Source organism: Lagopus muta, chromosome 3 (genome assembly GCF_023343835.1).
Source record: "Lagopus muta isolate bLagMut1 chromosome 3, bLagMut1 primary, whole genome shotgun sequence".
NCBI lineage: Eukaryota > Metazoa > Chordata > Aves > Galliformes > Phasianidae > Lagopus > Lagopus muta.
In genome coordinates, this window is record NC_064435.1 from 27211855 (window position 1) to 27229091 (window position 17237).

The window sequence follows — 17237 nt, forward strand, 5'->3', positions numbered from 1 at the left end:
CATTACTGAACTCCTCCATGTGGAAAAAATGGCACCCACAGACATTTATTAGTGCCCGCTGAACATTTATGGAGACCAAACAGTGGATGTGAGCACAGTGAGGCAGTGGGTGGTGTCTTTCAGCATTTTCTTAGCACTAACCACTCAATCCTTATGGAAGTCAGATTTATCAGTAGCTCTAGTATTTTTTTATTCACCATATTACACTAGCCAAAAATACACAAGCAAGCTGAGTCAAATAATGATAAATGCTTTCTTCTGTAAGTTTTAAGCAGGATCTGGAGGGTACATTTCCACTTTACGCACTGGTTTTCTGGAGCGAATTTTGCCATCTAACAGAGGAAGGAGTGGAACCATGAAAGGGCTCCTATAAACAACCTCATGCCCAGGGTCTCCTGCTAAGTGAACACATTTAGCCTGGAGGATGACTGCAACGCAGGGACTGTAGAAGTAGCTCCTGAGCAGTCCTGAGAGGTAGCTTTTGCTGGGTGAATTGCCTTTAAACAGTATGTCCTGGGAACACCTTGTACTTGCTGTTATCTACTTAAATAAACACATGCCTTCACAGGGCTGTTTCACTGAAAAAATAATTTTGCTGCCAACATTAAACATTCTTCACAAAACAAATACATCTGCACATCACTGACATGTCAGAGCCTGGACAGCTGGCACTGTTCTGCTGTTATACCAGCTCTGTTTTGTGCTAGCGTATGATTCAAACTACAGTGCTTTCCATCAGCTTCTAGGTGAAAGCAGTTGTAACACTGTTATGCACAGCAAATTCTCAAAGCAGTACATTCTGAAATATTTTAGCTAACACAGACCCCTGCAAAATGTTTTGTCCTTGCAAAATGTGACCATTACACAGGACCCACACAAATAATAGACTATATAGAATCAACTCTCAAATTATTAAATAATTAATCCTATAAAATAATATCTATTAAAATGAAGAATAACTCAATACTTCTGATAAGAAAAAAGTTATAATTAGTATGGGAAACTTTTTTTACATTTTAAGCTTTGTACTGCTTCACTCAGATCAGTGAAATATTAGGATTTACATTAAATCCACAAAGAGGTTTTGCAGTATCTTACAGTGCTCAGGGGTTTAATAAAACTATTTATGCAGATAGTCTTGAGGATTCCACTTAATTAACTTAATTAATAATGCTATATGTAGACTTTTAGACAGAACGTACACTCTGTCTAATTTCTTGGCACTGATAAGGTTGCCAATCTGTAAGAAATACTTCTGGAAGTAGTGCTTAGGAAAAGAATACCACTGATAACATCAACTTATTTTGCCAGTGTCAAACGATCTGATATTCCTGAACTCTGTATTACTTTCAACACTAGCTTGGGTGAGCATTAAAGAAACATCTCAGCTGTACTTGCTTCTGCTTCCACAAGAAGTTAGGTACAACTGAGATCTTAACACTTAATGAGTAAATAATTTACACCTGCACAGTGTGTTCTTGACAGAGTCAAACTTGAAATATTTAACATATTTTTAATGCAATCTGTCGTCTGACATAGAAAAAGAAACACTTTCAGCTTCTAGAGATCAAAATATGTTGGCAGTATTTGTTGTTGTCCCTCAAATAGTCACAACACAAAATGGTTATCAAGTACAGATATCTATGATAATAATTGACCAAGTTAGAACAAACAAATTAGAGGGGAATTTAGATCTTCAGCAGAGACAGCTCTCAGAACTCTAAAGATCAGCAATGTATTTTCCATAGGAAGATGCTATTTCATAATTTTTACAACAGCTGCCTCTGTAGGAGATGAGAAAACTGCCTTTTTCTTCTCTAATGGACTCTGAAATATTCTTAAAATACAGAATTAAATATAAAAATATGAACATAGAATACCCAATTGCTCTTTAATTCCTACATTTGCAACACGTATAGACACATGTATATTATTTTGTTACACAGGATTTCTACTATTGTTACTCTCATCTTAATATAAATGTTACAATAAATTGCATTATATTTCCCCTACAAGATTAATTTATGAAACCATAGTGTGGTTGATGGTGGCAGCTGAACTCCTCAATGGAATTAATTAAAGGATAATCTCCATTGCTTTGTAGCATAGGAACCAATAAATGGCTGCTGAGATTAATGGCTGAGCGAAGCTAAAGTGTTTAAGGAATTTGAAACCCCATTTATAAAAGGAAGAGAGGTTACATCTATGCAGAAAACTGGAACATCAAAAATAAAACAAGAAAAATACAAAACAAGAAAAAAAAACAAGACAAAAATCCTTCTCTTGTATCTGGAAGGGAAGCTTCTTCGTTTGACAATTCTGTAGCATACACGTGAACTCGGCTAGAATATAAAAGAAGGCAGAAATGAAGCAAAATTGTGTGTGCTGCCTCTTTTGATTGTGCAAAGCAAGGAGTACACAGGGAAAACACTTAAAAATATATTAGAGTAATGGGATATTACTGATGAAAAGATGAATATAATTTTTTAAATAGAGACTTTCTGAATGCTAGGATTTTACGCATTCAAGTCACTTTCCCAAACAAAATCTGGGAAATGATAAGGCTTGCAGGGCATGTGGAGAATTTTTTCTTCAGAGCAACTACCACGCTATCCTTTGGGTGAAATTACTTCTGCATCTTCATTGAATCTCTCTAGCTGGCAGAAATGAGATCTGTGTGATATTTAGGCCTTCTTTTAACTTGTGTGGAAGCAAACAGAGTACAGGTGTGTGCTACAGCAGATAGGGTGCTTTCTCTCAAAGTTTGCCCAAGCAATAATTTTTCAATGCCATTTTCAAAAGAGTTGTATAAACTTTTGACAGCAACCATTCAATACCATTTTTTTAAAATTAACTGAAGGATGTTTTAAGTGCCATACACACATTTCTCTCATTCCTTTTGCATCCAATATTCTCCTTAGCTTTGATTTCCTCTTATAAAAGTTCTGTAAAATTTTTTAAAATTCTTCTTTTCGCTATTTTCTTCTAAATAAATAACTTTCAAATTCTGAAGTTTCCATTCATAAGGGGGTTTCCACTTTATTTTTCTGGCTATATAAAATTAATTAAGTTTAAAGTTAATGAGGGATTGAGTATGGTTAAACTTGCCATACCCACCCCACAGCGCATCTTTACAGCTGATGATGGCTCATAAAATGAATTAATCGCCATCTAAGGACAAAGACTTGTTTCAAGATAACAAATGCATTTAAAAGAAAAGGGAAAAAAAAAAAGAAAAGTGAAGTATATGCATCACTGCCTGGTCTGCTAGCATCTGTTCTGGTGTTATGCTGCATGAGAAACCTGCCTCAGGAGCAGATCTCTCTCTCAATCCATCTGTGTGAGAAGGAAAGGGAAAAAAAAAAGAAATCTCCCAGGATGTGGCCACTTCATCACTCTTTCAGAGCTTAATTCTTTGGAGCATTGAATTAGGAAACATCAAGTCTGGTGTGGAAAAAGCAGAATTCAAAGGATGAATTTTCACGTTTCTCACTTCTGTTAGCAATTAATGTTTTGGAGGCAATAAAGTTAAGCTAATAAGTTCAGTCAGAATTATTACCAGTAATCTTAGGTACAATTATATATTTTAATCTATGAGCGCTAATAATGTGCCAGAAAGGTCGCTCATTGCATTCTCTCAATATTGCTTTCTCAGCATTAAAGTCAGAAGTAAATTTACTTGATCTTATTTTCCTTAAGGCCTTAATTACATAGATGGAAATGTACTGCAATACTGCAAACCATTCCTAGACCTTCAGTAGTAGTGTACTGGGTGGTCTTCCTTTAGATTTCTCTAACCTTGCACCACTCACACCCACTTCTAAAAGCTTTTTTATTTATAAAAGTCTACTGTAATGGAAGCCATTTGACAAGCAGAAATACAGATCAGGAAACATTTTCTTCAAAAGCCAGAAACTGTTTAAAACTTAACAAGGATGTTAAGGTTTGAGATGGTATCTTTATTAGTCAGATTCTAATGTACACTGACTTAGAAAAAAATCTCAAATTTATTTATTTTTCTTTTTTTAAAAAAACAAATCTTAGCTCTTGTTTTATTTGAAATATTCTCATTTTCTGGGAAATCAAATGTTATAAGTCCTACATAAAAATAAATATTGTAAAAGAGTATCTTGGGAATCTGAAGGCTTGACTTATTTTGAGCAGCGGTCAGGCTCTGTGAGTTTCCATCTCTTTCAGCAGATCTGAGATCTTTTTTCCTTTGTTATCAAAAAGATGCCCTTCTCCCTTTAAAGATGGTCCTCACAATTCTCATATAAATGTCAATGTATCCACTAAGTAACCTGTGACTGACACTGTCTCACTCTCAGTCACTGTCTGAGTCTGATCCCCAGTGATAACTTATCACTTTGCAAAGCATTTTTAGACGGCTAGACTGAAATATATTAGGTGTTACTCTATAAATTCTGCATAATACTTGTTATCCTCTATATTTAATCACTATAATTTGATTCCAAACTCCTTTTAGGTCCTGCTACTGATGCAAACACAACATGTTTGATCTGAAGATTATTTAGCTCTGACACAAGTACTTCCCTGTTCTCTTTTATATATATATACCTATAATGTATCATTGTTATGACAGACTACAACTAAGAAGTTATGTTCTGTCATATACCCATATATTAGCATATTTCTTAAGTGAATATAATATAGCTTACTTGTAGATTGGCTGTTTGAAGCGCTTAACCCTCTGTTATGCACCATTTATTGGCCAGGTGGGATTTATCCCAGATTTTGGCATTAGTCAGACATGAGTCTTTATCTAATCTCAACCGAAATTCCATCCCGAAAAAGCCCAGTATCTCTGAAGAGCTACTGAACATGCCTATGAAAGGCTTTAAGATGGAGACCCAAGCAGTTAAAATAAGGCATGATGACATGTCTAATTACAGGCTCTTTCCAATTTACATTTGGCTTGTTCTTTTGCAGAAAAATGACCATATAAACAGGCTGTGAAGGGCTAATTTGTTGTAAGGAAAATGGTGACACGAGAAAAATAAATCTCTCACGTGGCAGGGACTTGTTCACTTGTTCAACAGGTCAACAGCAGAAGCCCACAGGGTAGCACACCTTGCTACCCTTGCTGGGTTTGCCTGCCTTCCTCATTTCCACCTCACCAGGCACTGTGGCTGCACAGGACCTGTTATCTACCTGGCTGCTGTTGAGGAGTAGAGACAAATTTCTTCACACTTAATGTGCCACTAAACAAAGCTTCCACCAGTTTCTGCTTGCCCTTACACTTGAAATCAAAATCAAAATTATTATTCTTAAAATGGTAACTCAGATCTTTCACTTTTTTGACTATTTGGGCTTATGGCTCTCTGACATATTCTGCACCTCAATTTATTTTGTACTTTGGCAACTGGGTAATATAATTTGTGTTTTGTCTTTAGCAAACAAGATTGCTTGTTCCATCTGAGAGCACCGGAGAAGAATCAGGTGAATCCCTAATGCATAATTTTTAATCATTACTTCTCACCAAGAAACACCATTCCTATGGGACTGAGGCAATTCTTCAACAGTGCTACAGCAGCACTGCCCAGCCAATTACAAAAAATAATAAAAAATAGTAGCTAAAATGTACTTTAAATATTTTCCTGTATTATTTATGCACACTGCTCTCATTTCATAATAGTTACATAAATATGCAGGGCAAATTTCTTGATTCTGATAAACACTGCAAAACCCCAGTAGTTCAAGATACTTATATTCCACTGCTGAATTCCCTTCGGCAGCCAATAGGAAAATAATAAAAAGTAGTTTACACATTTACAGGACCTTTCATCTAAAAGTCTCTAAGGGGCTTCGGAGATATGTTCAAAGTAACATTTTCATCTTACAGCTAAGGAAATCAAAGGCTAAAAAGATTAAAGCCCAAACCTTTAAAGATGTCTTTGGAATTAATGGAAGCCTTGAAAACCTTTCAGGATCGGCATCTAAGTGACTTGTCCAAGGATGCACCCTGTGAGCAACTGGAAAATAAAATACAGGTGTCATGAATTCCTTTTTCATTTTTTTAAAGGCTACCAGAGAGGAATTATGTATATTGAGCAAATACAGCTAAGCAGCTTCATATAATACAAAAAAAAAAAAAAAAAAGGAGGAATCTCCCTGTCAAAAATGAGTACCATAGTACTCATATATCACTGCAGATATGCTTGTTGACTCAAAATAGCAAGTACAGACAAACACTGTGTGTAAATGTGAATGATCTAAGGTGAAATATGCGTTCTTGTCATGCATTGCATTTTGAGACATCTCTAAATACCCAAGAGTTGCCATGAGTTGATCATGCATGTATGTGTGTAAAAAAAGGCTGACTATTTCAAATGAGGATCAGAGTCTGAAGTTGGATGTCATGGATACATCACTCAAAAGATCCCTGTCCTGGCTCTTGTCTGGCTGAGGGGCTTCATTTATGGTCCACACACATAACTTTACCAGTGTTTACCAACAAAAAAAAGGGAGAGAGGAGTCAGTACCCAAGTTTGTGCGAGCAAATGTTTTTTCAGAATTTAACAGAGATTTAGAATATTTCTAAACTTCATCACTTGCTGATGTGAATTCTTTCAGTAATTTTAATTAAAGATGTGATCCTGCTTCTGTTGAAAATATCATAGACTTTGATGATATATGATTGAAATTAAAAGACATACATTTTATTTAACTTTCTGATATTAAGTGGCCTGGTAATGAGGTCGAAAGCTTTCAAGGAGTATTAAATTCATACTCAACATCAATCCTTTGTAATTTTGTACATACTTTACATATATAATAAATATATGTCACAATATAGAATTTTACTCTAGGATTAAATAAAAATATTTTTATTATTAGTGTCAGCATTTCTTCTCAGGATTCTTCAAATTTCAGAAATGCTAACATTTTTTAGCTTCACACTTTGAAGAAAATATTGACAAACAGAATGCTTTGAAAACTAAAGGTATGAAGAAAATGGAATGAAAAAGAAACCTCCTGGATGAGATTATTCACAAGGAAATGTGGAAACACTAAACAGACCAAGATTTTTTAAACAGGAAGAACTCTGGAGCAGGTGAGATAGCATACTAGTTAGAAACAAAATTTATTCAGGCTCACAGGCCAATCTATCTTCCATCATAAGATGACATTTGTTTTAGAGGCTTCAACATCTTTTAGTTTAACTGTTGATGTTATGAAATATTTTTTTGGTTTCATTATAAATGTTTGCTTTTGGGAGTTTACAATTCAGTGAGTAATGTATTTTTTTCATGTTTGAACTACTTCTGTTTAGAAGTGATTTTTATTGAAAACATAAGTTCTGTATTTTCCAGTTGTGCCAAAAAAAAAAAGGAAGTGTGCTTAAGGGGTGTGATTTGCAAAACAGTTAAAAAACAACTATAGCCTATGGTTGTAAACAGTATCCAAAACTAACTAGTGTAAAAATATACTTGATATCTAAAAACTGGTTTTAAAAGGTGACCCTTAGTTAATATTTAAACACATTTTTATTACCTCAATTCTCGAGACTATTCACCTTCTCCTATATGGTACCTCAGTGTTTTTCTGTATTACTTATGTTCTAATGTCAATCCGACAGAAGCAAACTTCATAAGCACACTCCCAATATTTGCCAATACTACTTCGACCTCAATTCTGTCTCCTGAAGAGTTCCAGTTGCAAATCTGTTGCTTGAGCACAATCAATACATCTCAAGATATCTCATTTCATAACCCTTTACCGTCTATATGATTCATTTCACTAAGCCCAATGCTTTCCTTTATAACTATTTACATACAGGACTGTATTCATCACATGTATCAGCTTCCATGTCAATTTTAATAACTAAAAATATTTGTTAATTCAGGCAGTTTGCATTTCTGGATATCTGTCTTGATTTGATTGTAATAAAAATATTTAGATGAAAAAAAAAACAGTTGAAAATGTTTCAAAATGAAGATGTACAAAACCTGAGGTATCTAGTACCTCTTGAACCCAATTGAAAGCTTTTGTTCAATAGGGAAGAAAATGCGTCAGAAAATTCAAAAGAATGAGGAGAATTCTCGTGTCAGTTCCTTTAATTAATCACTTTAACTCAAGCTAAACAAAAGTAGGTTATACAGAAATGTCCTCCTACTAGCAAGTACTCTTCCCAGACCACAGGTTAAGGCATAAATTGCTTACAGTGTAATACTGGAAATTCTTTCTTAGGCAGAAAAAACTTTTACAGAAAAAATGAGTTTAATCAGTCACACACATATGTACAAGATCCACATAAAACAGCTGTCTGATCTGTCTTCCAATTTTAAACAAACACAATGCCTAAGGCTATCATACTCCTTTTCCTAGATGGGCTTTCTATTTTTACATGTTTGATTTTTCTTCTGCAGGTAACATTTGAAGGTTACAGTCTTCATTAACAATTTCCTTCTGTTCACGCACAGATGGATGACAGCTATAATTTGAGAGTCATTTTGGAAAATTTGGCAAATTTCCTTGACACCTGCATGGTTCTTTAGAGACCACCATTGCTCTTTTGCACCCAGCCTGAACAACCATGGCTTTCTTACCTACTGGTAAGGAGGAAAACCGCATTTCCTTGACTCTATAGAAGCAGAGATTAATAAAGGGCTACTTTCTCACATGTGAAAGTAGATGTTGCTCGTATCCTGATCCAGAAAAGCAATAGTTAGCAATGGATTAGGTGGTTTCAATCAGTCACCTAACTTGCCCTCACACAGCTGACTCAGTGGCCAAAAATTCTACAGTGCAGTTTTCTTGAATCCTCTGTAGAATAGTTTCATCAACTTTGGGTTATTTCACTTTATTTCACTTGTCAATCAAATCTCTATTTAAAGCTAAAAGTGTTTCACTTAAATAGGACTAGACGCTAAAGCTTTCCTCATCTTTTGCAATGCAATGTTATACTACTACACCAATTATTCAAAGGCCAGGATAAGAATGCTGGACTTTCGAAAACACAGATCAGAACAACACAGTGTAAGATTTTATTTAAGATTCTCACTAATGACAATTACGATTAGCAAATCACCTAATGCAAAATGCATCCCTTCTTCACATTTTGAGTCAGCTGTAGCAACTTATCTGGAGATGTGATACCAAACTTCGTACAAACTTTGCTTGTACAAATCTTTTGCAGACCCTTTTATTTTTGTTTTCATTTTGCATAAGTATAAAGAGTTTGGCCAATAGATCTCTCACAACACAGACTGATCCCAATATAAGCCTGTCTAAGACAGCACACCTTCAGGCAGGATCATTGCAGTGCAACCAGTGTTAATGGAATCTTTCCCTTTAACTCCTCCAGAATGAAGATTTCACTCTCTCTTTCAGGTTGAGCGCATGTCTCTACAAGACTTATTTTACAGCCGTGAATAAATGTTCACCTACATCCAACAGACAGGCTTTGAGGCACTGTGGATGCTTTGCAGTGTGCTAAAGGCAGAAAGCGGGACATGGGACTGCAGAGCACAGCGTGGGGCAATCCTGCAGAGAACACGAGCTGGTGCAGTGGGACCCACCCAATTTCTCTTCCTTGCAAGTAGTACATAGAATGGCCAGGGGAAATAGGGCAGGATGCAGCCTTCCCAGCAGTCACTGAATGAGGTAATAATTCCTTGGCAGTGAAAGGAATTTCCAAGCAACCCTCAGGCACCAAGAACCAGTTCAAGGAGTGCAAAGACAACCCTCTATCCTCTTTTACACTGAAATGTCACACACAGCTGCTGTGGATGAAGGAGAGGTAGCATGCAAAACGATTTCACCTAACCCCATATTATATGCCTTGCTCAGTTTTCAAAGAGGTCCCTGTATAATGAGATTATAATGTTCCCTCTAATGTTTTCAGTATGCCATTACTGATCCAAGCTCAATTTTATTTTTTTTTTCAAATGAAACAGAAAAGGATACACTCCAAACACCAAAAACAGCAAAATCCTACTCATGATGTGTATATTCAGTTAATTCGTAACACTGCAGTGTTGTTGTAAGGCACGTTGCCATGAACAATGAATTTCAAGACAACAGGGTTTTAGATATTTTAATCACAATATATTTTTTTCCCTTGCCAACACACTCAACTCCTTGATAGCAATATTTAATTAATGCTGTCTTATGTTCTGGTGCAATATTGGTTGCATTGTTGCTGTTATGAAGTGAAGCACCTAACAGTGGCAACATTCTGTACTTCTTTCATAAAAGAATGCAATTCTAATAGGACAGAAGATAAAATAATAATAAAAAAAAGACATAAAATAGACAAATATATAATGGAAAAAATTACAGTCATGGTTTATTTTTAACAGGGACTAAGTGTAATTTTTCACAAAAATGAAAATGTATTCTATAATTCTTTATATAACTTTATATAACTTTATCATATATATTAATATAATATATATATTAATATACTATAATATATATATATATAAAATATTAATATAACTTTAATCATAGAATCATGAAAGCAAGTTAGAAGAGACCTCAAAAAGTTGCCAAGTCTGTGCCTTGCCACATGATGTCTGATCTGGGAATTTGCCTCTATATATTTAACCATCCGGTTTTCAAAATAAAAGATAAACATTGTACATATTGTACATATTCCTTATATTACTAACTTTACTTGGTTTTATGAGGATTGGTCTGAATGATTTTAAATGAGGGGAATCACCTTACTGAAATTTTAGGGTAAGAATTTTAAATGTCCAATATCAGCAATTGAGAAAGGAGTACACTTACGATAATATTAATGTAATCATTTTTATAAAGCCACACATTTTGATTTCTACTTATCCCATGCTTTGTTTAGAGATAGAACACTATCAGCTGCAAGGAGTCAGTAGCATCACAGCTACTGAGACTCTGTCTCTTCCTGCAAGAGAGCATATATTCTGCAGTGAATTCAACACGCAGCACTGCAATCCACAGCGTTTCCAACAATTTGCAGTCCCAGAGTACATGGATTATGAGAAAGTACATGTACAAGCACCACACATCACAGTTTTGAAAATTATTTCTAAATAGTCTTCAGTACTGACTAGAATGTTTCAACAGCAGAGAGCTGTAGTGATATCTGCTGGAAGTTCTGTATTTTCCTAAGACACATTTACTAAACATTTAAAGTGTGATACCAAATGGCTTATCTAAGTTATGAAAACCGAACAATATACTTCAAATCAACACAGAAGGCATTTCTCTGAAAGATCATATATCCTGCTATTTTAGTGTTATGATCCCTAATCATTCATGTAGATTACCAGTTGTAATCAGTGGGGTAAATTTAAAAATGAATTTGTTTTACAAATTACTCAAAATGAAATAAAAAACTCAATCTTGTGCTCGTAAATGTCAGTTGCAATTTCTTTCCATATCAGACACAACTACATATTCTGTGTATGTCAAGAATGTGCCATGAGCATAATCCACGTTTGTGGCTGTGGAAAATTCAGTGATGTTCAGTAATAAATAAATACATTAAAAAATAAAATTATATTAAACTTAATTTCCACAGTAAGCCAGATCACTGAGGAGTAAATCAATAGAACTCTACAGAAGCTAAAATATTTCTGGCCATTTGCTCAGGATCTGGCCCTCTATGTCCCACTGAAATAATTTTTTTAAATGATTAAGTAAAGTACTGCTCATATAAGGCATCGATTTTTACCATTGATTTTGTGCTGGCATTTGAGCCAAGCCTCAAGAAACTTGAGCGCTTTATGTATTTACAGCTGTCTGTTGGCAAGGAATAATTCATTCCCTCCAAATAAAACATGCTCCTGGAGCTTATAAAAACAGCATTTTTCTAGACTAGATTTACAAACAGCTTTTTCGAATGAAAAGTTAGAAAATGTACTTTAAGTCTCTGAAACAAAAGCAGAACTCTGTTTCTTGATATTTTTGGTTTGTCAAACAAATAAGACAGATATAGATTATATTTTCCTCCCAGGGGAGCTCTTCCATCGGCAGAGAGCAAAGATCAATGATGAATCATCATCTCGTAACGAAGTATTTCCAGTGACAAAATGAAGTGTATTGTTTAGTGCTGTTGTTTAAATATGTACATAGGAAAATTTTAGTTGCCTGTCGCTGCATTTTTCCTAATCAGACAAATGCATCCATCATTTTCTTTTTGACTGATCAGAAGCAATTTCAGAAACAGGTCCAGCACTTACCTCTGATTCATTTCAAAGCCTCTCACCTAAAAGTGTCACATTCTAACACAACAGTAATTAATTGGCCTTACTTTCAAAAGCTATTGCCTATATGTGAGAATATCACCCTCACAGAGACAACCACCTATTTATTTAAATAATCAGTCCTCCAAAATCTCAGCTAATGCAAAATTGTTTCAAAAAATGACCATTTTCTTTTTCCTCTTTCTTACAGCGTATGTCTCCACCAATGCTGATGTAGAGAATCCTCCTGACTATGACAGCTTTGTCAAAAGGGACAGAATGAATGGTATAGGTAGTTATTCCACACTCTCTATCCATTTTGTCTTTCTACTGGTTTGAGGGACTTTTGGCTGAGCACAAGACCCAGAGCTGACTATAGGAATACTAGTGTAGGTGGCTACCTATTCAACACACATAGACAACACTGCGGTGGTGGCTGAAAACACAACTGCTAAAATATTTTCTTTTCGGTCTTACAGAGTGACAGTTAACTCAGCATATGAGTCATAATTTTAATGATGAAGGGTTTCATTCCCATTTCAATTACAGAAAATAAATGAGGCAGAGAAGGCAGAGTTCAAAAACATCAGAAAGTACCAAAGAGTCAATAGACGTAGACCTAGACCTGACCACAAAGAAAACTGTTATTTACAAAAGATGAATTGGGTTTGCTTGCAAGTTTTAGACTGACTGGAAGCTCCAGCAACCCTCCCATTAAAGGCAGTTAACAGAATCTTTCACAAAAATAGCCATCAAATCCAAATCTCAGACTGATCTTCTGGGCATCTATTTACTGGTGAACCAACTAAGTAGTGATCACTGGAACCATGCATGACAAGCCCATTTTGTGCATTATTTCATTAAAAAAAATAAAGAAGAGGAAACGTATATACCACATTTCTATTACCCACACGTTTTATTAATCATGTACTTATTATTCAGCAGACTGAAAGTTCTTTTTTTCCTCCTTTAATTAACAATGGTATTTGGCACACCTTTTATTTCTGAACCCATTGAAGAGCTGTATTCTTTCCATTTTAACGTGCTGCTATTAAAGCCTCAGTAATGTTCGGAGAGTACTGACTACAGCCACATTCTGCCAACAACCTCGCCTTCTCCTAGCACTGAGGAGAGGTTAAAAAATGCCCTTTAAAACATTTAAAAATCCTGCCAGTACAGGAGAATTAACAGCCACTAGAGCCTGTAAACATATCCTAGCCACCTACCAAACAGAACACATCAGGACCCCAAAAATTTTTGACAAAAATTTCTCATACTTTGACAATCCCTCCCTAAAAATCCTTTCTGGGGGCCACTGACACAAAGTAAAACAATTAATGTTTTGAAAAATTACAAGAGTAATTGCATTTTCCTGTTCACATATTCACAAAGTTTTTGCTAAGTGCTTTCATTAAAAAAAATAATAATAATTGTCCTTTGATTGATTGTTCTCAGAGCTGTTGCAATATTGTCATGAAATCCAAATTTATCAATTTTGGCAGAGCTACCTGCAGTGTGAACAATCTCTAACGAAGTGTGAGGAACAGTCTTTCTACTGTTTCTTTCCGCACAGCTCCTCTTTTATAAAATTATATTTTCATTACAAGACTTTACATCACTAGATGTAAAGGTATGTGGTTTCAACTATCAAAGTAATGTGTATAAGAACAGCATAGAGGACTGGGAAGAGGAGGCCACAATGAGGATAAAGGACCTGGAGCATCTCCCCTGTGCAGAAAGGCTGGATGACCTGGGTCTGTTCAGCCTTGAGAAAAGAAGACTCATAGGGGATCTTATTAATGTTTAAAAATATCTTAAGTGTAGGAGACAAAGGGACATGGCCAGATTCTTTTCAGCAGTCTGTGCGGACAGGACATGGGGAAAAAGCCATAAGCTGGAGCATAAGAAGTTCTGCATCAAATACACAAAGGAACTTCTTCACAGTAAGGGTGACAGAGCACTGGCACAGCTGCCCAGGGGGACTGTTGAGTCTCCTTCTCTGGAGATACTCAAGACCTGTATGGACACCTACCTGACTAACCTGCTGTAGGGGGCCTGCTTTGCAGGGGGTTTGGACTTGATGATCTCTGGACATCCCTTCTAGCCCCTACAACTCTGTAGCTCTGTGAAATCTAACGATATGCGCATGCCACAAGGTCTAGAGCAAAACCAAATCCAGCCTACTGTCCCATCTTATACTTCATGCATGAACTGACAGCTGAGGCTCAGGTGCCATAAATATATTTTCATGTTTTATCCCTTGTCTATTTGCATTCTCCTACTGTCCCTTTGCTTTCATACTGAAAAGCTGAGTTTCAGAGAGATTAAACTAAGTAGCATATATTAACTATGGTTCATTACACATACCAATGGAAAAAAATATATTGGTTCTGAAACATAGAACAGAAAAAAATGTGTTACCATACCACTGGTATAAGTTCCGATTATATAAGGGCTTTTTCAATGTATGGATATTTTTCTCTTTATTAAAAGAGATCCGATTTTCTGATCTGGAAGTTAAAATTGCAATCTGCACAATATGATTCTCTAACTACTTTCAGCCTTACCAGCTTCAAAGCTTACTTCCCAAACCAAACTGTAATTCTTTATCCAAAACACAACAATAAAAAAATGGTGTATTAACAGCTGAATATCTGATGACCATATTGCTTGAAACTTTCTGTTATTTAACTCTTCTCAACATTTAATGTAATAACATGCTCCATTATATCTCTAATAATCAATGTAAAAATTGGTTTATTGAATGGCAGCACATTTACAGAGCATCCTTTACATTTAAAGACCTAAGCCAACCTAATTACATGCCAAGATTTCCAGGATCCATTAATATGCTCTATTTGTCAATGCAGTTTTTGCTAAACATGGCATACCTTAGTCTATGAAAAATGTTTGATTGATTATAATCAATACACTGTTCAAATCACAAGACATTTCTTGCACCGCTGTGTAACATAAAAAATGGATTTTAAAAAATGCAAGCTTGTGTCCATAATCCTCCATCAGAAACAACAGACTTTTTAACTATTCTTTCACTATGAATAATACATTCTTCTAAAATCCTCTCAAAATGCAAAGGAGAGGCTCTAGAGCTAAACAGCTTTCACTAAAAAGATGATGTCAAGTTCACGGCTTCCATGCTCACATCTTCTGCACACTGCAGCCCTTTTCCCCCATCCTTCATATATAGCATACACAAGCCTTACCTGAATATTTTTAAAGCTCCATTACTCGTTCTGCAGGAAGACTGAAATGATCTTCCCATTACATAACTAATCAGCCTATTTTCCACAACTTTTCACTAAAATGAAGCAAATCCCATTACATTTGCTATGAACAAGATATGAGCATAAAACCAGGTAATCGATTCTCCATTGATTTAATGGAGACATCCAAACAAATTATACCAGCTGGTGATATGGGACACCCTGTTTAAAAACGTCTGTATCACAGTAATTTTTAATTTTAAAAACAAAACAAAACCTTCAAAGACATTACCCTTCAACCCTTTTATTATTTGCTTATGGGATCATTTCTATTTGATTCCACAGGATTAGTGAAAACATTTCAAATATGTTAATAGTTCTGTAGAGGAACATGTATAGTAGAAAGAAGGTGTTTGAGTCCAAGTAAAATTTAAACTGAAATGCTTTAAAGAGGAAAGGAAGAGAGTGAAGGCCCAAGCACCAGTTTATTCTGCTGTACATTCAGATCCTATTTATTCTGCCTTTTTCACTGCCCAGCACCTTTGCAGAATGTTTTGGTTTTTTTCTTGCGCCATTTTTCAACAAATCAACATGACAGAATACTCCTCATAACATAAAATTGTACGCTTATTAGTGGTCAAAGGCTAAAGGCCATCAGTGAAATTAACTGGATTATTTTGCTTAGGTCAAAGACGGTTAACAGTAGAGTATGGATGTTGAAGAAATCAGACATAACAAATGGACAATTTGCATCAACAGAAAATTTTCATAAAGAAAATATAGTGTTCCATAAATGGGCTCTAGAGGTTTATTTTTCATTTCTATGCTTGCAAAAATAACATATGAAAGAAAAGTAACTAATACTGCTGTTTATTCTCAAAGTGCATCATTTTTTGCCCTAATGATCATAAGAAAGATTTTAATAGTGAAGTCCTCTCTACATGAATCAATTAATATATGCTTAGTAAAATAACCAGGTGTTTTTGGACCAGTCTTCTGTCTTCTGATTAATGCTTTTCATTAGAGTTCAATGGAGAAGGGAATTCTGTTCCTTGATGCTGTAACTTCCTACCACAGATACCACTTCCACAGCCCAAAAGTGGACACAGCTCTGCAAAGGGGATTAGTTTATGGGGGGATTTTACAGGACACCAAACTGAATACAGAAGTTTGAGCTATGGTTTTGAGGCTCCACCAACCAAGTATTAAGTTTTACCTAATAACCATCTCCAGAATTTTCTGAAAGTCATTTAGACATAACACTGAGAGGCAATGAGATTGATTGAGGGCAAAGACACCTACATGTCTTCAGGAAAACAAACAAACAAACAACAGCAAAACAACCACAGACTAAGACAAAGATTTAGAACAAGAATATTACCTAAAAGGAGCTTCGGAACTGAGTGGCATAGTGCTTTTCCATTGATAGTCTCCTGCTGTGTATAACAAAAGTCATTTTCCATTTTTCTAAATAAGTGTGATTTTAAGAAAAAAAAAAATCCCCTTGGAATATAATCTAAAACCAGAAACAATCTGTGCAACCACACACACTGAAATGAAAAGGTTCATTTTTGCAATGTGTTTTTGAAAATTACTATTTTAGGGTATAACCCTTTCTATATAATGCACTCAATATCACCATATTCCAAAGAATTCAAATTTATCAGCAGCTTTTGTAGTAAGATGGGTAAAATACCTTGTGCTGGAATTTGGCAAAAGACAAATGTTATACATTAATAAGAACTCCAATGGTGGTAACATTCCTCCAAGTCTACTGGGAAACAGATATAGAATTCCAGCTCAATTTATTTTCAACTGC

General features: G+C 35.3%; 1 protein-coding gene across 10 annotated transcripts in view; it reads right to left on the bottom strand.

Moving 5' to 3' along the window:
- Positions 1–17237, bottom strand: part of RALYL (RALY RNA binding protein like) — a 370127-nt gene that overhangs the window by 337052 nt on the left and 15838 nt on the right. For 7 of the 10 annotated variants that reach the window (XM_048938705.1, XM_048938712.1, XM_048938710.1 and 4 more), the window contains one exon: positions 5902–5993. The exons of the other annotated variants lie outside the window; for them this stretch is intronic. The gene's annotated coding sequence lies outside the window, so the exon portion shown is untranslated. The remainder of the gene's footprint in view (positions 1–5901; positions 5994–17237) is intronic. 10 annotated transcript variants of the gene reach the window in all.